Source organism: Balaenoptera borealis, assembly GCF_965194805.1.
Source record: "Balaenoptera borealis genome assembly, chromosome: 17".
NCBI classification, from domain to species: domain Eukaryota; kingdom Metazoa; phylum Chordata; class Mammalia; order Artiodactyla; family Balaenopteridae; genus Balaenoptera; species Balaenoptera borealis.
The window spans coordinates 31,656,673-31,680,005 of NC_138876.1; the positions used below are offsets into that span (position 1 = coordinate 31,656,673).

Consider the following 23,333-nt stretch of genomic DNA (forward strand, 5'->3'; position numbering starts at 1 on the left):
ACTGTACCTGAATGGAACCAACAAGAGACCAGGCCTGTGCTGCTCCCATTTCCTATAGAGATGAGTAGACTGCAATGGCAGTAAGGGCTAGCTGTGGTTATTCTGTTGATTGGTCACTCTTCTGGTCCTACGTACGTACATCTACACAGATAAAAGTTTTGCCAGCAAGTAACTGAGGTTTAGATTGGAAAACTGTACTTCATAAGCTCACACAGTAACTGGAGAAGTTGGAATTCTGTTCTTGCACTGCTTAGTTAGAAAGCTGATGGAGTATTCCTTATATCATTCAAGTTCCCTTAATAGTGTGGACAGTTAAGAAATCTGGATTCTTAAAAAAACAGACAGCAGACCAGAGTGATAATCAGAAAACCAAGATTCTAGTTTAGACTCTTCAACTTGGAGAATTTTATTGATCACTTAGCCTCAGTGTTCACATTGGTAATCATTAAAATTTTTTCAGGTTTCAAATTCTAGGCATCTATAATTTAATGTTTGTTTTAAGAACTATATCTTAGACTGAGAATTTCTAAATTGTAGGAACCTTGTCTAAATATTTGATTTATGTAGTGCTTACACACCTAAAGAGACCTTCAAAATGTTCTTGATAATGTTGACAATTTGTCAAATTTTAAATGTATTTTCAGGACTTCCCTGGTGGCACAGTGGTTAAGAATCAGCCTGCCAATGCAGGGGACACAGGCTCGATCGCTGGTCTGGGAAGATCCCACATACCACAGAGCAACTAAACCCGTGCGCCACAACTACTGAGCCCACGAGCCACCACTACTGAAGCCTGCATGCCTAGAGCCTGTGCTCTGCAACAAGAGAAGCCACTGCAATGCGAAGCCCGCGCACCACAACGAAGAGCAGCCCCCGCTCGCTGCAACTAGAGAAAGCCCGTCCCCAGCAACAAAAACCCAACACAGCCCAAAACCAAATAAAGAAATTTATAAAATAAATAAATAAATGTATTTTCCTTATTACCCTTTCATCTCTACTTTAATATGTTGAGGAACCCCGTACAGGAAGTACTCAAACAATCATATCTTTGGAACTAGTTTCATTGAGAAGTCCCCATCCAGTTGTCTGAATAAAGAGAATATGAATTTTATCATGTTTTTGGCAGTTGTGGGAAATAGAGTCCTAGTTTAATTTAATATAGAGAATATAGTACCTCAGGCTTTTCATAAAATAGATGTAGAATATTTGGCAGGAAGAAGTTTTGAAATACTTAGGATCACTAAGAAACTTAGCACATGACTTCAGACTAGGGGGTTTTGTACATATGACTATAAAATTTCATTTACATATTCCCTTGGTAATATAAAATTTGAATTTCAAAACACTAAAATAGATACTATGAATAATAGTTTGTGTTTCAACTATGTATATTCTTTTTTCTCCCCCCCATCTTAGGCGCAGCCTGATTTTTATTTGCCAACTATGTATATTCTAAAAGAGTTTATGACGTAACTTTTAAGCCCCATTTTCCTGTAAAAAAATCTGCTCTGTCACATTGTCACACAACATCCTATTACCCTATTTTCCCAGGCTGGCAGGAAATTGTCTGCTACTGATGTCTGAAATGGGGAAATAGTTCTCACTGATCATCTTCTTTGATCGAAACTTAACCTCATCTGCATGAAATACTTAGACAAGACTATCAGGAAATTTGAATAGTGTCCTAAAATTTTGTAATGATGAGGTAAAAGTCTTTCTTCCAATGAAATATAACAAAACCCAGACATTCATATTTGAGATATCATCCCAGTGTTTGAATCCTCTCATCAATCAGTAAATAAATTTATATTGTGTATCTGGTACATACTTAACCATCTTTCTCAGGACTAGCTTTGTTACTTGGAAAACTAGCTGAAATAAAGACCTGGTCACAGTCTAGTTTTTTCTTACCACAACGGCTGAAATGCTACAAAAATAGAGTTTCATTTAAATTTAAAGCAAATAACTTTGTGAGGGCAAATCATTTATATTCTAATGTTAATTACTGCAATCATAATTTTATATTTTTATAACTAGATAAACTGGAAACACTAAAAGGAGTAAAAAATAAGGAAAGGGAAATTAATTTTGGATCTTCAACATTAAAAATGTAGTGCTGGTTGGGCTACAAACTAGGATTTGGGCCTACAATTCATTCATTGATTCATTCACTCATTTATGTATTCAATCAAATATACTTCCTCAGCATTTGTAATGTGCTGCCCTGTCTTCTAAAGGCTGGAGACAGAAAGATAAGTTGCAGCTAGAAACAAGATGACAAATATTTAATAACTGTGTTCCAGGGAAGAGAGATGATCTTAAGATGAGAAGAACAAAGAGCTGAGCAAAAGGGAGCCTGTGTTAAATTTTGATTACTCACATATTTGGCCCCAGGCCAGCCCTGCTTTCCTTCATGATGACACTTTAGCAAGAGTAAACAAAAGCAAGTGTGTAGATTAGAGCAAAAAAAAAAAAAAACAAACAAACCCACATCTTTCAACCTTTTACCGACAACTATTACTTCCATATGTGAGTACTTGTATAGTTTCAATAAAACAATCTGATCGCAATAACAGTTTATTTGGCAGTCTCTGTGACCTAAAACATGCATTAATTTTTCTTTAGTATAGCTACCAGTTTATGGTTCACCACATTGTAAATGATATGGAAGGTTCACCTTATTCAAGTAACTAACAATATAAAATATCAATAAACACAGAAAATGATGAAGATATTGATTTTAATTAAATGAATGCCTCAGTGATTTTTTCTCGGTCTTATTCTTTTCATATTTATTTAAGCCTACTAAGGTTTATTTTATAACAATGTGAAACAATTTTGCAGTAGAAGACTTTAGATGATGCCATAGTTTTTACACAGCTATAACGTGGAAAGAAGCCTTCTTTAAGTCAACCTTTTAAAAGATGTATTCTGCCCACCTGATTTTCCTTGTTCTGTCATAGTTAACCATTTATTATGATATGCAGAAGACAGAGGGTATCTTGAACTCTGGGAAATAGGAAGCAACAGAAAGATTTCTTGAGATCAGTGCAATACAACAGTTTGCTATACATTAACTTAAGCATAATTATGCCCAGTAAAGAGTAAAGAATGTACATTGGATTTCTAATACAAATATCTAGATCTCATTCATGAAGAGACTGGTGAGAATTATTAGCCACTATGTAAATATGTAACTTAAGTAAGAAATACTTCAGTGGAAATATTACTTATTAATGGGTAATTATGTGTTATGAGTTGAATTGTGCCTCCTTCAAACTTGTATGTTGAAATCCTAACCTCCAATACTTCAGAATGTGACCTTATTTGGAGATAGAATCTTTACAGAGGTAATCAAGTTAAAATGAGGTCATTAGGATTGGCACTAATCCAATACGACTGGTATCCCTTTAAAAAGGGGAAATTTGGAGATGGATACACACACGGGGAGAACACCATGTGAAGATGAAGGCAGAGACTGGGGTGATGCTTATACAAATCAAATAATGCCAAGGATTTCCAGCAAAATACCAGAAACTAGCAGAGAGACATGGAACAGATTCTTCCTCACAGCCGTCAGAAGGAATCAACCCTGCTGACACCTTGACCTTGATGTCTAGCCATCAGAACTGTGAGACAAATTTTCATTGTTTAAGCCACCCAATTTATGGTACTTCATTGTGGCAGCTGTAGAAAACTAAAAACTATATCTCTCATCTAATACTGTATTCAAAATATTGCCTGCAGCTGTGTTTATTGCTGACAAAATTTCCTGTTAGGTTTTTGTAACTCTATGGCTACTAGTATTATAATAACAATAATAACAGTAATAGCTAGTTTTTTGAGCACTTACCATAGCTCAAGCTCTGTTTTGATCATTTCTGACCACATGAGATGAATGGGAAGTGAAAAAAAGATTTTTCTCATGTTGAAAGAGTAATTTTATTACCTTATTAAGCACTAATTATTAAGTGTTTTATTAAGTCACTGAGGGTTTGGGGATGGAATTAAAGGAGCTTATATTACTTACACTGACATAGAAGTTGTCACCTTGAAGTGGGGTGCTGCTCCAACAAAATATGAAAATATAAAGCCTTAGGGTAGATGGCAGGTGATGGGGAAACTGATACTTAAGTCTGGGAATATGGTAAATCTTTGCTAAAAACCATTGCCTACTCTAACTTAGAAGGAAGATTATATACCAGTGATGATTTCTATTTAGATGTTGAAATGCTTCATAGCCCTAGTGTATGTTATCTATTATTAACTGCAGTTCACAAAGTATCAATATTACAAAGAAAAAATGAGCTCAGGGAAGAATAAGTCAGCTTGCAAGCAGAAATGAAAGAGTTCATAAATTAAAGGTCTTTTGGGGTTGGAAAACCTAACTGCTTATAGAGATTGAACTAAAAAGACTTTGAGTGACAAGACATAGTAAAAAAAAAAAAATGTCCAGTTGAATAAAGTGTTTCAGGGCAAAGATCAGAGTAGGATTTGGCTTGACCCCAATTGTTCAAAGAATCCAATGACAACCACCATTAAGTTGAGTGGGAAAAAGGCATGAGGGTAGAGAAAGTAGCCATGTAAAATAGATTTGAATATTATTTTTAGGAAATAACTTTGGGTATGATTACTGACTAACACTAAACTGGCTGAAGCAAATAGATCAGAAATCTACAAAGTTTTTGAGGGAAATGTATTGTCAAGGAAACCAAAAGTGCACTCTTGAGAAAAGTATTTTTAAATTCAAATACCGGCATCAAGTTTTGCACTCCCACATACAGAAAGCAGCCGTGGAGTGCCTCCTCCAAGGATGGCATGCTCTCCAAACTCTTTTCAGATGTGCCTAGGAGAATAATGAAAATGAAGGGGCTCCAAGGGGTCATAACCAGAGGCCACAGAGAAGAAATGATAAGATAATTCTTCCCAGGGAGTAGAATCAAGGCCTAGTCCAGCAACCCCTTCCTCGCTACCCTTTCCCCACCTCGGGTGTGAGACTTCCACAGTATCTGTGCAGTGGTATTTCAGAACTACTAAAGAACATTGACTGTATCTTCTACTCTTTCCCTTCCTAATTCAGAATACTTATTGAAGATATCCTGTGTTTGGAGTTGAGGTGAGAGAGCATATAACTTGTCTTTTTGGTTCATAAGTCACCTGACCATGAGGAGCCACAGATAGGTCTGGTGGAGAGGACAGAGATCCTGGATCCTGAGATGGATGCAGTGAATGAAGGAGAATTGGACTATTTCCCTTGGGTAGGAGGCAGATGTGAGTTTGCTTGATTTATGAGAGGAAGAACAAGACAGATTTTGTTGACCAGAATCTGGACTGTGGCTGACTGTGTTATATATTCAACACACTGTTTTCCTGGGCACATAAGGCAATTGCACAGGTTATTTTCCCTTGAAATTATGTGGGGGGCCATGTGACTTAGTTTAGGTCAATGGAGTGAGTGTAAGCAGAAATAATGTTAAACACTTTTAGAACCAGACCTTAAAACAATACTGAACAATACAAACAATTCTCTATTCCTGTATTCCCCTTCAGTATTAACCTTGTACATTTTTTTCAGCTGTACCTAAATACAGGAGCATCCATGGTTCCTGAGTCACCACTTGGACGGGAGCTGCTCAGGAGAGCTGCCTGACTTGCACTGGACTGTTACCTGAATGAAAAAATAAACAGAGATTTCGAAGTCTGTTTGTTACTCTAGCATAGCAAAGTCTATCCTACCTGAAACAGATCTCTTAGGGACATTGCAGCCCATGCCAGGCCAGTTTCTATTCAACAGTTTACAGTCATGGAGGGAGACTAAGGCAGTTTAATACAAAATATATCTAGGCTTTTCACCCTAATTTGAAAATCCAACAAGAGCATCATCTCCCAAATTACCCTGGAAAATAACTGTTCTACTGTGCAGTTTCTCTGCTCACCAATACTAACCTTTCTTCAAGGAATAGACAGAAAGAATGCTATAATTTCTATAAAAAGCACTAGTAGATTTTAAAAGATATTTTATGGTGTAAACAGAAGAGTTGTTTTTGTTTGCTTTTTAAAATTTTTTTTTGGTGTGGACCATTTTTTTTAAAGTCTTCAGTGAATTTGTTACAAAATTGCTTCTGTTTTATATTTTGGTTTTTTTGGCTGCTAGGCATGTGGGATCTTAACTCCCTGACCAGGGATTGAACCTGCACCCCCTGTATTGGAAGGCAAAGTCTTAACCACTGGACCACCAGGGAAGTCCCAACAGAAGAGTTTTATATTGCACACCTAGATCCATTTGATGTGTCTCTGAGCATCAATCATTCCAGTTTCCATGAGTTCTCTACATTTCCAGAAATAGGGATCAGCCTCAATGGTTGTCCTTCCTTCTTCCCAGATCCTGGAATGGAGATTTGGATACATAATTTAAAAGACAATACTGATAAAGAAAACCATTAACTCTTACTCCTCTTTCATGGCCCCAGGTTTGTTGTTCCTTACTCTCTTGGCTTACTCTCCCATGGCATTTTCTGTAACACACGAAAGGTAAAGAAAAGCTAAAAATAATGCCAAAGTTAGAGCTGGTGACAAGTCTAGCATTTGACAAACAGTTCACTCTCACTACTATCCTTGCCCTCCAGTGGTTCTAGACCAGAGACATCGTTTGGTCATTTTTCTTTTGGAATCTTTGCCTTTATTTTTCAAAACTGATTTATGAAACTCTTTGTATATGATGAGAGGGAAGGCTTTTTCATATGCATTACCATTTTTCTCATTTGCCTTTTTCTTTTGTAACTACTCTTGTGGTTTTGGTTTTTCTTTGTGTTTTTGTATGAAAGGTCTTATCTACTCCAATATTATAAAAACATCCACCTATTTTACATTTAACTAATTGTATTTCTTCAATTTTTATAAATTTAAATCTTTGATCCATCTAGACTTAATTTTTTTTATAAAACATGAGATAGAATTCCAGTTTTTTTTTTTTCCAAATGGCTAAGTGGTAGTTCTGACGATGTATTTCGAATAGTATAGTTTTGCCTGTTTCTGGCAATTTAATATTCCCGTTAAATCCTCATTTGTACTTGCTCCTATATTGGAGTCTCTATTCCTTTCATCCTTCTTTATTTAAAAATATATTTTCATGCAGATTGCATATTTCCTGGTTATCCTCTTACTGATTCAATTTTATTTTGCTGTTGTTTCTTCATGTCCATTAGGTGTTGGTGTCCCCAGTATTTTGTCCTTGGTCGACTTTCCTTCTCATATCTTACACTCCCACAAGATGTTCTCATCTACTTACATGCTTTCAAATAATACTCATTTGGAAAGGACTCCAAAATTGTATTCCCTTGTCTGGACTCTCTCTGGAATGCCAGAACAATCACCTATTATGTGTGTCTCTCTCTCTTTATCCTCCGTTCATCTCAAATGCAGCGTATCTAAAATGGAAGCTCATCATTCCTATCTCCTGCTCAACCTAAATCTGTTCTCCTTTTTGCCTTTCTTTTTTTTAAAATAAATTTATTTATTTTCTTTTATTTATTTTTGGCTGAGTTGTGTCTCCATTACTGCATGCGGGCTTTATCTAGTTGCAGCGAGCGGGGGCCACTCCTCGCCGTGGTGTGCGGGCCCCTGACCACGGTGGCCTCTCTTGTTGCGGAGCACGCGCCCCACGCATGCAGGCTTCACTAGTCGTGGCTCACAGGCTCCAGAGCGCGTCCTCAGTAGTTGTGGCGCACGGGCCCAGCTGCTCCGTGGCACGTGGGATCTTCCACGACCAGGGCTTGAACCTGGTCCCCCGCATTGGCAGGTGGACTCCTAACCACTGCGCCACCAGGGAAGCCCCCTTTTTGCCTTTCTTAATTCACTCAAAAGCAACACTGCCCCTCTTATTGCTCAAAATAGGAAATTCAGATTCATACATTCTGATTCATAAATAAAGTCTTTTTGTACCTCCCTTTTTCATAATTTTCATGTTACCTCTAGTTAAGAAACATTCTCAAATACACATTCTAGCCTCAGCCATTAATTTGGGACTCACCTCTTGTTTAGACCATGACAAAAGCCTCTGTACTGCTTTCTCTTTCTTCAGTATCTTCACTTTTACCCACTCATCCTTTAGACGGTTTCCAGAGACATAATTTAAACACAGGTTTGATCATGGCACTTCCCTACTTAAAAGCATTATATGTCTCCTCAATACCAAATTCCTTTGTATTTTAACATTCTTCTTTAACGTATCTTTATGTTAACTGTGTAGTCTTTTCTTGCACTATAAACCCTGTGTTACAGCTATTTTGGGATTCTTAATATACACCGAACATGCTATATCGTTTCACACCTCCAAATATTTGCCTTCAATCCACTTTTCCTTCTTTGTCTGCCTAACATATACCTGTTCATCCTTCATGACTTATCTAATTTCTAGTTTTCTTTTGCCTTCCCAGGTATTCCATTTTTGTCTTCACTTTAAACAAACTTTCATAATAACATCTATCACAAAACATCAAAGTTACTTGTTTGAATGATTGTGCTTGAGGCAAGTTCTTTTCTTATTCATAGTGTTATCCACAGCCCTAGCATGGTGCATTATAGTAAATATTCAAAAATTTTTACTCAAATTGAATTCAAACTTAAAGAAAATCTCTAGTAACTTTTGACTTTTTTTTTTTTTTTAACACAACAGCATACATTCCATTTACCCCATCTGAATTGACTTTCTTTTGGATGAATTACCTCTTCATCATTGATTATAGTCTTTGGTAGGGGAATAATTCCAGGTCCCTCTCGCCCACGACTTGAGATAATGGACCCAGTTTCTTCTCTTTGCTTTTTGGAACAGTCAGGGAATGGCATGTGAATAATACAAGGATCAGAGTGAATGATACAAAGAACAGAATTAATTATGTAATAACTGAGGAACTACCTGGAGGTCAGTTGTCTCATCACCATCAACAGCAGCAGTAGTGTTAGCACTCTAACTAGGTTATGAGACTGAGCTTGATTGCTTCTTACTTTTTGATCATGCAGAGCTTGTCCTGTTGTTGTTAAATGTCACATTTTCAATGAGGTCTACCTTAACCAACGCATTTGAAATTATAACCTCTGCATACTCCTGTTCCCCATACTTTGCTCTACTTTTACAAATTTTCATAGTACTTATTATCTTATAACATAGTACATAATTTATTTGTTAATAATTTATCCACTCCAGACTTTTTGTGTTTCCTATTTGTATGGTATACCTTTTTCCATCTATTTGTTTTCAATCTCTGTGTCTTCATATTTAAAGTATGTCTTTCATAGGTAAGATATAATTGGAGCATACTTCTTCTTCATGCTGACAAGTTCTGCTTTTTAGTGGAAAGTTTATGCCATTAAAACTTAATGCAATTATTGATGTGGTTGGATTTGGGTCTACCATTTTATTATTATTTATTTTCCCTTGTCTCCTCTGTTTTTTGTTCTCTTCTTACTGATTCTGACTTCTTTGGATTATTGAAATATCTTTAAGAATTTTATTTTCATTGATCTATTGGATTTTAATTATGCCTCTTTGCATATTTCAAGTGTTTGCTCTAGGGATTAAAATATACATTCTTATCTCTTCACAGTCTACTTAGAACCTATATTGTGTTACTTCACACAAAATATATATAGGAATACATACTGAAATCATATAGGTCTATCAACCACCTAAATCCTTTATGTTATAATTATCACATATATTACATCAACATACATTATAATCCCCACAAGAAAATGCTATAATTTTTGCTTTACTCAGTCTTATCAACTTTAAAGAAACTAAATGGAAATAAGTTATTCTTACTGAACAACTTCCTTTACCATTTCTTGTAATGCAGATGTGCTAGTGACAAACTTCTGTAGTTTTCTTTTATTTGAAAATGTTTTTCTTTTTCATTCTGGGAAAAATTTTCTCCATTGGATGTAAAATTCTAGATTGATCACTTTTTGCGTGTTTAAAAATTTAAATACATTGCCTTTCAATCTTCATATTTTCTAATGAGAAGTCAGAAATCATTCAAATTGTTGTTCCCTCTATGTAATGTGTCATAGTTTTCTTGTTCCTTCCAAGATTTTCTCTCTGTTGTTGGCTTTCAGAATTTTTTTGTTTATTTTGATACTGCTTTGGGTTAACTGAGCTTCCTAGTCTATAAATGTCTGGCTTTCACAAAACTGGGGAAGTTTCTAGTCATTATTTATTCAAATATTTCATCTGCTCTATTCTTTTTCTCCCTACACTTCTGGACTCCAACTGTATGTATATTTGAACTTCTGACATTGTTTCACAGATGCTTTGTTCAGTTTTTTTCAATCTTTTTTCTTTCTGTTTATTAGACTACATGACTTCTATTGATATTTTCAAGTTCAAAGACTCGTTCTTCTGTTCTGTTATGCAGTTACAACCATCAAGTTCATATTTTTTTCAGATGTTAGGTATTTTGTCTCGGATTCCTATTAGACTTTTTCTATAGATTAAAAATTTTTCTCTATTAAAATTTCTTAGTTTTTCTCTACAAACTAATTTTCCTTTACCTTATTAAACACAGTTACAATAGTTGCTTTAAAGTTATTGCCTGCTAATTCAAACATCTGGAAAATTTCTAAGCTGAACCCCACTGGCTGTATTTTCTTTTGAGAAAATATATTCTTCATATATTGAGTGACTTTAAACTATAGCATGTAATTTGTGAATGATATTTTGTGGAGGCTCTATATTTTGTCATATTCCTCTGAACGATGTTTATATTTCTGTTTTAGTAGGCAATATACTTAGTTAAACTGCGAACACAGTATCAGCAACTCTTGCTGATTCAGCAAGTCTTGATTCAGTTATTTTTTCCCTTTTTCTGGGCTGCTTGCAATCTGCCCTACCCTTAGATGATTCCAGATCAGAGATTTGGGCAAAGTTGTCCACAAATTTGAGCATTCTCTCTCTCTAGCTCTTTCCCTTCCAGTATTCTCCCCTCTACTTTCCAGCAACTGTGGATGCCCCAAACTCTGTCTCTTAGTTCATCAAGCTAGAATGACTCTAAATTTTCTATCAGTGTTTTTCCTACCTCATGTGGAGTCACTGGCAGCCTGTCCATTTGCCTCAAGATAAAGGATATGAAAACAGGAAACTCGGGACTTCCCTGGTGGCGCAGTGGTTAAGAATCTGCCTGCTAATGCAGGGGACACAGGTTTGAGCCCTGGTCTGGGAAGATCCCACATGCCGTGGAGTAACTAAGCCCGTGCGCCACAACTACTGAGCCTGTGCTCTAGAGTCCGCGCGCCACAACTACTGAAGCCCGCGCGCCTAGAGCCCGTGCTCCGCAGCAAGAGAAGCCACCGCAATGAGAAGCCTGCACACCACAACAAAGAGTAGCCCCCGCTCGCCACAACTAGAGAAAGCCCGTGCGCAGCAACAAAGACCCAATGCAGCCAAAAATAAATAAATAAATAAATATTTAAAAAAAAAAAACAAACAGGAAACTCATCCTGTGTCAGTCCATATTTTATGTTTTGAGTCTTCTTCAGAATCTACATGCTTTTCTTCTCTCTTCAGAGCCTTTAAGTAATTTAGTTCAATTATTGTCCAGAGTTTATAGTTGTTTTCTTTGGGAAGGCCTGTTGGTTAGAAACTTATTCAGCCACACTGGAACAGAACTCATATAACTTGTTTATTCACTTTGTTATTATATTTTTTATCCTGGGACAAGGATTTTTTTCAACACTGATGTGAGAAGTGTTTGCAACATAGTTAATACTCAATATATGTCTGTACAATGACAATTAATAGATTTTTTAACAGATGAAAAAATATATACTTTGGGAAAGAAGTACAATATCACTAGAATCAGGAAGATACAAATTCTAAAGTTGTGATACCCATTCACACTCATCAGATTGGCAAAAGTTAAATTCTGAGAGTACCAAGGATTGGCAAACATGTAGAGAAATGGAAACTATAACACACTGTTAGTGGGAGTGTAAATTAGTCACTATTGGATAGTAATTTTCGTAAAGTTGTAGAAAAATCCCAGCACTTAAGCACAGAGACACAAAAATGTACATAAATATTTGCAATAGTATAGATTTATAGTAACCAAAAAGCTCATAAACATGAGACTATAAGTAAAATGCAATATATTTATACAAAGGAATATTATAAAGAAGCTCAAATGAATAAAACAGAGATACATGTTTCACCATGGAAAAATGTGTAAACACAATATTAAATTTAAAAGATGGATGGATATACATGGCATGGTACTATTTACATATGCATTTAAAGATGAAAAAGCAATATTGTATATCTTTATAGCCCACATCATAAATCTACATAAACTTGCATGAGAATAATATATACTAAATTTAAATGAGTAGTTAACTGTGGGCAGTGAGGCAAATGGTATCAGGAAGTAGATTCACAGTTTAATGTTCTATTTCTTAAGTAGATGGTAAGTACATGGTTATTCATTATGTTATAATCCATACATTTTAAAACCCATATATAGTGGAAATATTTCATATAAAAATGGGGATAATAATACTACTTACAAATAGTATTGTTTTGAGAATTAAGTGAGGTAATAATATAACTTTAGTAAAATGATTAAAAATTAGTGAGGCGGGTATAGATTTTCTGTAAAATGACAATAATCAGAAGTTGTAATAAAAAAATACGTAATGAAAATACCTAGCGATATCAATAAAGGAAAATATTTTAAAATGTAATAAATGAGACCAATATTAAAATTCACTCTATTACCAGGATAGATATACACCAATTCATATAAATGGAAAGATAAGCTGGGCCTCTAGATAACAAGATTCAAATTTGCAGAGATGTTACTCCTTTAAAAACCAATTTATGTGTTAATCATATCATAAACAAAACGTAAAGGTAAATTACTAACAGGGAAGTATATTTTTAAAAATTTTGGTAGAGTGATAACATTTGAATAAAAAGAACTCTTTTTAATCAATAAGAAAAAAAATAAGCCTCCGCAATTTTAAAATAGGCAAAGGAAACGAGCAGGTAACTTACAAATGGTAAAATATAAGTAACCAATAAATATACATAAAATGCTCAATGACACTAAAAATCTGAACTATAATATTTAAAAAGTAGTAAGTTTTGCTTTATCAAATTAGCAAAGATTTTTAATAATCTAATAATACTGACTTGGGCAGGATTTCTGTAACAGTGTCAGGAAAAAGTCAAGAGATTCCTCCACAGATAAACACTTATAAAACATGAGCAAAAAATACTAAAAAACAATCATTTGAAGGCACCAGAAAACATCCAACAGTGGGCAGAAACTTGAGAAATATTTATTCTAGAAAGAGTACCATTACAATGGGCAAGAACTCCAACTTTGTGGCTTTCTGGTCTGGGGAAGCTCCACAATTACCCCAGGTCAGATGGTGAGAAACCACAACCTAAATAGCTTGAAGTGGTAGATAATAGAGTTCAGAGTCGTACAAGACCTGGAAATTATATACTTCAAAATCTGAATATAAACTCTTCCCAAATTCCTGCATGACTCCTAAATTAATATTTCAAAACTGATAAATAAATAAATAACAGGGTACAATCATGACAGAATAATGCAAAACAATTAAAATATCTTTGAAGATTACTTAACCTAAAAAGATGCCATGTGGAAATTCTAAGATTCAAAACTGTATATACAGTGTGTCCTCACTTTTGCAGGAAAAACAAGGAAAGACCGGAAAGAAGGAAGAAATGCAGACTTTATACCTATATTTCAGGTGTTAGCTCTCTTCTTTGCCTCTTGCTCCAACAGGACATAGATATTCTTAAGTGAATTCACTTCCAAACCTTCACTGCCCTGAATGTGTACTCTCTCATAATGTAGGTCTGTCTGAAAATGTGCTGAGATATATTTTGGATCCTTTTCCTACCATTGTCTTCACTGTTAAAGAAAATCTTCATGATTTTTTTTTAGTGGATGATAGATAGTAAGTATCAAACCGCTTTTATATTGATTCTATTAGCTGCTGTAAGTGAATGAGGTAGTATTTCTATTTTAAAATGTGAATACTTGATATTTGTCAGAAATTGTATATTTTGAGACTATTTACACATGATGAAAAATGTCTGATGTGAACCTAAAAATGTTCTCAAGTTCTTAAAAAATTTATTTTAGAGTACATGAACCAATAATTTGAAGACCACTCCCTAAAGAATCCTGTTAAACAAAAACCTTAGTGAGTAATGTGAATTTTACTGAAGATCTTATAGGAGACATAGCTCAGCAAACAGTTTTAAAACATTTTACTAGACATTTTTGTTTTCCTAGCACTTTTAGAGCACACTGCCATGGGAGTTTTTGGTTTGGTTTTCCCTGTTCTCTCATACTCACAGATTTACAAGTTTCCTTCTCTGCTCTTATATACTTCACCAGCTTCTATCTCTAGATTCTGGCACCTAAATTTACATCTGTGCTTTGTCCTACAGAGCACTTAGCCTTCTTATAAGCCAGTTCAGCAACCATCTTTGCTTACCTCAGTTTATCTTTTGGGCTATTCCTTCATGAAAATTATAGTATCTTTTGTAAAAATATACATATGACTGGAAGAAAATTCTCCAAAATTTTAATATGTATAAGAAATTTTAATTTTCTTTTTTATGCTTTTCTGTAATTTTTTCAAAATGTCCACAAACACCTTGTTACTTTACAATAAAAAAAGAAGCTATGAAAAATTAGATGAAATACTAAAAGAAGTGGGATAAAGATATATGGGAACTTAAAATGATAAAGGTAGCTTCGCAAGTCAATGGAAATGGGATGTAACAGAATTACAAAGAATTCAATGTAACAGATAAACAATAATTTTAATAACCTGGAGGAAAATATAGCTTAATGTCTAACTGATCTTAAATATGGGAGGATATCCTAGGTATTGTTGATCTAAAACAAACAGACTGTCAGATATTTCTCCAGCAAAGCTGAGTTTGTTTAGGGTCAGAAGAGAATTTCAGTCTGGGCTCTGCAACCATGGTGAGCCATGTGCAAGTCCCCTCATGTCAAGGGAAGGAAAATGTTTTTATATAGGGGAAAAGGAAGTTGGGAGGGCCATAGTAAACAAAGATTCCACGGCTATTCATTGGCTGAGTCCTTGATAGGAAAGAAGAGGAGTCTTTCTTCTTCCTGCTATTATTGCCGGGTATGACAGCTCCCCTTTCCTGTCTCCCAGCTCTATTTAATTGAGGTTTCTGTTTATCAATATTTTATATTTCCCCCTTTTGATCAAGATCTTTCTCTGAAAGCATTGCTGATCAAGAGTCAAGTTTTCTAGTTTCAGTGGCTTTCTGGCTCTCAATGCTAGGAAGGACCTTTCCTGAGTGTAGTGTCTCACGTTGGAAGAAAAAATGTTGGCTAACCTATTGAGGTTACATACAACTAACAAGGACGGGAAACTCTCAGGCACTTTTATGTAATGTCCATATGTTATCAATATCATAGGCATTAGAGATCTTCTGAAGCATTCTGTCACCATCAAATGTTTGACACAAACTTCCATTAGGTCTGGCCCAAAAGTCTTGGGAGAGCTGTCTCATCAGACGTCATCTGCTTCAATTCTGGGAAATCTTTACTTTCAGGTCACCAAATGATGTGCAATTCCAGTCAGGGTACAGTACCTTTTCTAGGAGTGTCACACGAATCCAAGTGTCTTTTCCTTGGAATTTGGCAGCAAAGTGTTGGTTAGCAGTACATGACAGGGGTCTTTCCAGTGAGGTTGAAGAGCATTCTTCTGGAGGTGTCTTTTCCCACAAATGCAATCTCAAGTTGCAATGTGTGATGCTTATGGTCTTTGTCTCCCAAGAGAACACTGTATAAAGATTGCTCCACCAAAACATGGTTATTTTTAATAAAAGCAGTTAGGCCTTTGCAATATCAGAGTATCTCTCATTGTTTCAGTGTGGGTCAAAAGAAGGAGGAGCCAAGTACATTGGGCATCCTGTGACTATCTCAAATGGTGAGAGTTTATGAGTTCCAAAAGGCATAGATTTAAGATTTAGAAGGACCAATGCCAGTATCTTGGCCAAGGTATTTGGTTGGAAGGCCTCTACAAATTTTGTCAACTGAACATTAATAATGACACTTGATAAAGAAGATGTGGCGCATACATACAATAGAATATTACTCAGCCATAAAAAGAAACGAAATTGAGTTATTTGTAGTGAGGTGGATGGACCTAGAGACTGTCATACAGAGTGAAGTAAGTCAGAAAGAGAAAAACAAATACCATATGCTAACACATATATATGGAATCTAAAAAAAAAAAGGTTCTGAAGAACCTAGGGGCAGGACAGGAATAAAGATGCAAACACAGAGAATGAACTTGAGGACACGGGGAAGGGGAAGCTGGGATGAAGTAAGAGAGTGGCATGGACATATATACACTACCAAATGTAAAATAGCTTGTGGGAAGCAGCCACATAGCACAGGGAGATCAGCTTGGTGCTTTGTGTCTACCTAGAGGGGTGGGATAGGGAGGGTGGGAGGGAGAGGCAAGAGGGAGGAGATATGGGGATATATGTTTATGTATAGCTGATTCACTTTGTGATACAGCAGAAACTAACACACCATTGTAAAGCAATTATATTCTAATAAAGATGTCAAAAAACCATAAAAAAGAAAAATAATAATGACACTTGAGTCTTAATAGAGCATTCGACTAAACCAGAGGATTAAGAGCGGTAAGCACAGTGAAAATTTTGTAAAACCAGCCAAACAGTACTAACTTGTTTAAGTACCTAGACAGTAAAATGGGTTCCTTGATAGCCATGAAGTTTGATAAGAGTTCTCAGGTAGGTATAATTTTTTCCAAATAAACTATAGCCACAGAAGAGATAGTAGTCTGTTTGCAAGTGAAGGCTTCAGTACAGTGTAAAAATATATAGACTATGACTAAACTATATTTATATCCATGAGATGGAGGAAATTGTATGAAATCCACTTGCCAGATCTCAAATGGTCCATTAGGCAGTTTAAAATGTTGGAGAGCAGTATGAACAGGCTTCCTTGGGTTGTACTTCAGACAAGTGGAACAAGTGAGGTAGACAATTTTTGTGGCCTTGTTAATATTTCCCCACCAATATTGATTCATGAATGCTATCATTTTGTCTGTAGACCAATGGTTTAATGCATGCACAGTGGTGAGGAGTGGGCATTTTAGAGTCTCTGTTAGGACTGGGTTGTTATTTGGGCCAAACCAGAGCTTTCTCTTTTTATCAAACAAACAACTGTTGAATTTCAAATCTTGTTTTTCCTTTTCTGAGGCCAATTGTTGGGCTTCTCCAGCCAGTTTTTCTAATTATCATTTGGGAAAATATCCCTTGGGACCATGACAGAGATTTGGCTGCACTTGGTCCCTATAAAGGCAGCATTTCTTGTGGAAATATCAGCAAGGTGATTTCCCTTAGCTTTCAGAGAGTCAAGTTTAAAAAACCTCAGAATTTTAATAATAGCTAAAGTAGCAGGTAGAAGTATTGCATCCAATAATTCCTAAACATGGGGCCATTTACTTTTTTTTATTCCTCTGGAAGTAAGGAAGCTATGTTGCTTCCACAACTTTCCAAAATCATGAGCTACTCCTCTGAAAGCATATCTACTGTCAGTATAAATACTGGAAGTTTTGTCCTTGGCTAAAGTACAAATCAGTGGAAGAGAACATAATTCATCCTGTTGAGCTAAAGTAACCACAGGTAAAGATGATGCTCCACCAAAATCTAAAGGAGTTGCAATAGCATACGCAGCAAAACATTTGCCATTGTCACCATTTAAATAAGAATGACCAGGGAACCATGAGAAGTCAACGTTACCTAGAGGATCTTCCTGTAGATCATCACAAGGAGTGAGGAGGTGATCCATCAGCATAAGCTGTCCTGAAGGACTTCATTGCTGATGGAAGGGAGAAGAGTATCTGGGTTAATATAATTATAACATAAAAGAGTTATGTGAGAAGCATTTAACAAAAGGACTTCATAGGAAGTGAGGCGGCTGGCTGAGGAATGTTGCGTGTGATGAGAATTCAAGAAAGTTTCTACTGCATGAAGTACAAAAATAGCTAAAGGGGATTCCCACAATGATTTTCTTGGTGGTCTTAACCAAAGGACAGTGGACACAATGGCTCTAAGACAAGAGGTATCCCTGTGCCAGAGGGTCCAGTTGCTGGCTCTAATACCTTATGGGCTGTTGTTGGTCCCTGTGTTTTGGGATGTGTACCCCAAGGGCATTCTCTTCCTTTTCATATACAAAAAGGAAAACGGGAATCTGATAATTGGGATGCCCAAGGGAAGGAGGGGTCATCAAACTCTCCTTTAAGACTTTGAAAGCTACGTTGTCCAGTTCTTCCCATAAAATTGGGTCAGGGTTGTTATTGTTTAGTAAAACATACAGAGGTTTGGCCATGAGAGAGAAATTTGGATCCAATTTTGGCAATAACCAACTTGTCTGAGAAAACCTCACAATTGGTGCTTAGTTTTGGATTTTGGGAAACTTAGGACACCATGAAGTCTATCTGATCTAGGTGTAGTCCTTATTCTCATGTCAGATGCCATAAGTATCACACCTGGGTTTGGGCAAACTGCAATTTTTCTTTGGTGACCTTATATTCCCTTAAGGCTAAAAACTTTAGTAAGGAGGCTTGACAAGGAGAACAAAGAAGCAAATCATCCACATACTACAACAAAGTAGAGCCCCTAGGGAACTTTGTATCATTCAGATCAACCTCCAGGATTTGTGAGAAATAAGAAGGATTCTCTGAGGCATTACTGTCCAGGTGAATTGTTTTCCTTCCCAAGTGAAGGCAAAAATGTATTGGCTAGCTTCATCAACTGGAATACTAAAGAATGCACTGCATAAATCGATATACAGTAAAGAATTTCCTTTCAGTGGGAATGGATATTAGTGCCACATGAGGGTTAAGAACAACAGAGTGTCGAGGGATAACAATGTTGTTTATTGCTTGGAGGTCCTGGACAAACCTCCCCCCTGAGCCCTTAGGTTTTCTTACTGATAAAATGGGAATGCTACAGGGTCTGGTACAAAAGATAATGAACCCTGAGCCTTGTAATCTTCTCCTATGGGCTTTATGCTTTGAAGGGCTGCTTTACCTCCAGGGTACTGATTCATCCTGGGAAGAGATTTTGAGGGATTTTATGTGGATCTTGATGGGTGGTCCACTGTGAATTTTGCTGATACCAGCTGAAGATTTTGCCCGTAAGGAAAGTGGTATAGCTCATTCAAATTGGGACAAATGATTGGTGTTTCCAGAATTTTCTCTAGTACCATCAGAGATGGGACAAATAAAAGATGTCAAAGATATTATTTAATTCATCTGGTTGGTTACTTTGACAACTACTGTCAAATACTAGAATTATTAACCCCTTTTGGGAGAAAGAAATTCTAACATTATACTTCTCTAAGAAGTCTTTGCCTATAAATAGGTAGAGGTAGAGGAACTAAGTAGAAAAGAATGTGTATCTCTCAAAGGGCTTAAACAAAAGGGAATATGTTCAGAGACAGGAACCTCTTGAGATTCATTAAGAACTCCACTATTTGAACTGGTTTACTACTCTGACACAGGCGCTGCTCAGTAGAGTGGGGTTGAGCACTGAAAGTATGTCTCCATTGTCAGTTTGGACTGGAAGAGATTCATCCTCATCTGGAGAGATGTTTCTCCAAGCTGAGTCAGAGATAGGATTGGGAAGAGCACCCGTAGTTCCTTGGAGTCCCATCATGAAGAATTGGGAGGACATTGGAAAGGCTGGTTAGAGGGTTCATGGTGTTTGAAATTCTTAATTTTGTAACAATTTCCTTTCTAGTGTATTGCCTCTTTGTAGTAATAGCAGAAACTGGGAAGGTTTTGGTTTCATTTAGGAGACTTCATTTGTTGGAGTTGAAGATTAAGAACTCTGGCAATCTTCCTTTTAGCTTACTCATCTAGAGTACAAGACAGCTGGTTTGCCAGATTAACTAAATCTGGATGGACATAGTTTTCTATTCCATCCTGCTCCTTTTTACTAGAAGGGAAAGGTCCCAGTTCAGCCCATTAATATAAATAGATTTAAAAACTTCCCTGGGTGGAATCAACATCTGGAGGAAGACCAAAATTTCTTTATAAATAATCTGAAGTTGATTGTATTGAACATGAACAGATACATCAGATTTTTTGTGTGCAAGCCTGAATTTTGCTCCAATCAATAGGCTTAGGAAAAGCGCTAAGAATTGCTTGATGAAGTCGCCTAGCAATTGCCAGAGTCTGATCATAGAGTAAGCTACTGAGCTGGTCTCCTAGCTGTAATTTTAGAGACCTTTCAGGATTTTCCCAGTTAGAGGTTTTCATCCAATGCTGGCCCTGGCTTTCACTGACAAGCATATGAACTAGCTGATATAAGTCAGAGAAACCAGGTTGATAAGTTTTAATGACTGTATTAAATTCCTCAACAAATCTGTGAGGATCTTTATTTATTTTGGGGAAATATCTGAATATGGATTGCAGTTCAGCTTTAGTCCAGGGACTAAAAGAAATTAAGGGTTTAACCTCTGGATCTCAGAAGGCTTCATTTTAAAGAGAAAGTTTCTGACAAGTTCAGAGGAAAAGAGAGTGGGGAGAGTTTCAGAGAAAAGGGGAAGTTTGGAGAGAGAATTAATATGGGAGCATTGAGGGTATAGAGGAAGCATAGGTGTGTAGAAGGGAAAGAGGAAGATGACACTGCAGGCAGAGTCTGGCCATGAGGAGCTGAGGGAGAGAGAGAAGATGTTGCCAGAGGTGGAGCCTGAGGCAAAGAAGCCAAGGAAGAAGGACCCAAGGCTTCAGGAACCACTTTATCTTTCCTTAATAGTTAGCTTCAGTTAATCTTAAAATCTTATTTTGCAGAGAGGCAATTTTAGACTCCTGATAATGTTGGGAAGCCTCAAAATACCAATTGAAATAAGTATTCCACTCATTTCTGGAAATTTTTGAGCTTTTGCAGTCTAATTGATTTTAAGAAAATTAAATTTGGGGATATCTAAAGTTCTCCATAATGGCCACTGATATTCTAAATTGCCTTTGGTCTGGTCAGTCCATTTAGTTAGAAATGCATATAAGGAAGATGGTAGTTTTTAACATAAAATTGGCCAGAGTCTCTGTAGGGGAGGCAACCCCAAAATATTTAGATAACTGGGATCCCATTTCTCAGAGGTTTTTCTCTAGTGTAAAAGAATAATTTTCAAACAGCTAACAGCTTACAGCTCAAACAGCTCAATTCAAACAGTTGGCAAGCTAACACCAGCCAGTTCTAAGGAAGCAGCTTTGTCCCGGAGAAGCCAGGCAAAGGGCTTTTTCAGCCAGTTTCTAGAGAACAGCCCTTATTCCAAAGAAAAGGGCCAATGGTTGAACCTACACAGTTTTAGTGAAGCATGCCGTGTTCCCAAAGGAATGAGCTGACGGCTTCCCAGCTAGCATTGGTTGAAACAGTTTGATTTCAGAATCAGACCAAAGTGCCAAATGAGTACTTACGTACAGAGCAAGGGCTTAACCAGAAAGGCAAAACCTTAAAATAGATCCTGAATAAAGCCTGGAGAGCTTCAAACACAATGAGGCCATAAGCTTAGATCCAGGAGAAAGACCTTCAAACTCTAGCATTGGCGAGAAAAGCAGTGAGTGGCAAAAGGCTCAACTGTGGGTCCTTCACCTGTTTGCTCACTAGCCCCAGAGCCTTCAAGGGTCTTCTCTGGTCCCTATATGGGCCACCAAAATGTTGACCTGAAACAAATGTGGACTGCTAGATGTTTCACCAGCAAAGATGGGTTTATGCGGGATCAGTAGAAAATTGCAATTTGGGGTTTGCAAACCTGGCTAACCACATCCAAGTCCCCACACAGCAAGGGAGGGAGAACACTTTTATAGAGGGTGAAAAGGACGTTGGGAGGGCTATAGTAAACAAAGAGTCCATAGTTTTTCATTGGCTGAGTCCTTGCCAAGAAAGAAGAGGAGTCTTTCTTCTTCCTATTGGGCTCTGCTATTGCCACATGGCATGAGAGCTCCCCTTTTGGTCTCCCAACTTTATTTAATTGAGGTTTGTGCTTATTAATTTTTTTAAAGTATAAAAATGATTGGAAAAAATCACAAGGAAATACACTACACAAATATTGAAGGTTTCAGAAGATCAACTGATTTTAAAAACACTGTGAAATGTTGTTGACATTAATATAACCTAAGTCTCCAGATCCTATAGTTAGATGCCATGTGTAGAAAATTCACAAAGTTACCATACATAAGATAAACTTAGTATTAAATAATTGGATCCATTGCTTTAAATGTTTGGCAGTTTAAGAAAACAATCAAACATTATTTGGAAACCTAACATACAATTTAAAAACATTTATTTCCTATTTCTTAACTTATTTGTGGTAAGCCCTTTTCAGCTCACAGATAAGAAAATTAGGTCTTAAGGTTTCCCATTTTCATACAGTGGTACAACCCTCCAAGTAGGGCCCTTCTAATCTAGGTCAGTGGTTTTAATCCAGTGCTCTCTGTAGTAAGACCTTTGTTCAGCAGAGCACACAATTGTCTGCCTAGTACTGTTCAAATGCCAATAGGATGAGAGTGGGAGGGACTTGAACAAAGGGGAACCTGAGGACCAAAGGCCCTTGTTTTCTGCACTCCAGCTTCAATCAGAGCCACATTCCTTTCTTCTAGAAAAGATGCAGGGGTACCAAGTCAGATTCTGTTTGACAGGGTTTCTGTTGCAAGCACAAGAACAGTTTGAGAAATATGCATTAGTGTAAACATTTGTATGTCAGTTATGACCATATCTTCAAAAATAATGTCTAATGCACAGAAGAAAACTTCCTGTCTTTGGAATTTGATGTGAATAAGGAAGTACAAAAACAATATTCATAGTCTCACTTAAGTAATCAAGAAACAGTCAACAAAAATTTCTTATGCTTGCAAAGTTCCCAGTAGAATGCTATTTAGCTTTTGCAGATTATTGCCAAGAGAATGAGAATTCCATAACGATTATTTTTTGTAGTAGTTTTTACTGCATCCTAACCTTAGCTTATCACATAAAGGTAATTATTGTCTGCTGAGCATTTAGACAAAGAAGTAAAAGCCTTTTTAAAATTGTCTGTAGTGGGTGTCAATATTTTTCTTTTAAGTGATAAGCCTACTATTACAGTATTTCATTTAAAAGTACAGTTTTTCCTGTACCGAGGTTATTTATTGGAATTGACTATTTCTATATAATCTGTTTATAATTTTTGATATTGCAATATGTAGCATAAACAGAAATAAATTTCATTGAGGCAGAA

General features: G+C 36.5%; 1 long non-coding RNA gene across 1 annotated transcript in view; it reads left to right on the forward strand.

The window, feature by feature from the left end:
• Positions 1–16,441, forward strand: part of LOC309615155 — a 36,467-nt gene extending 20,026 nt beyond the window's left edge. Inside the window, exon 4 of the long non-coding RNA XR_014236559.1 lies at positions 645–16,441. This is a non-coding gene — a long non-coding RNA (uncharacterized lncRNA). The remainder of the gene's footprint in view (positions 1–644) is intronic.
• Positions 16,442–23,333: the final 6,892 nt, after the last annotated feature.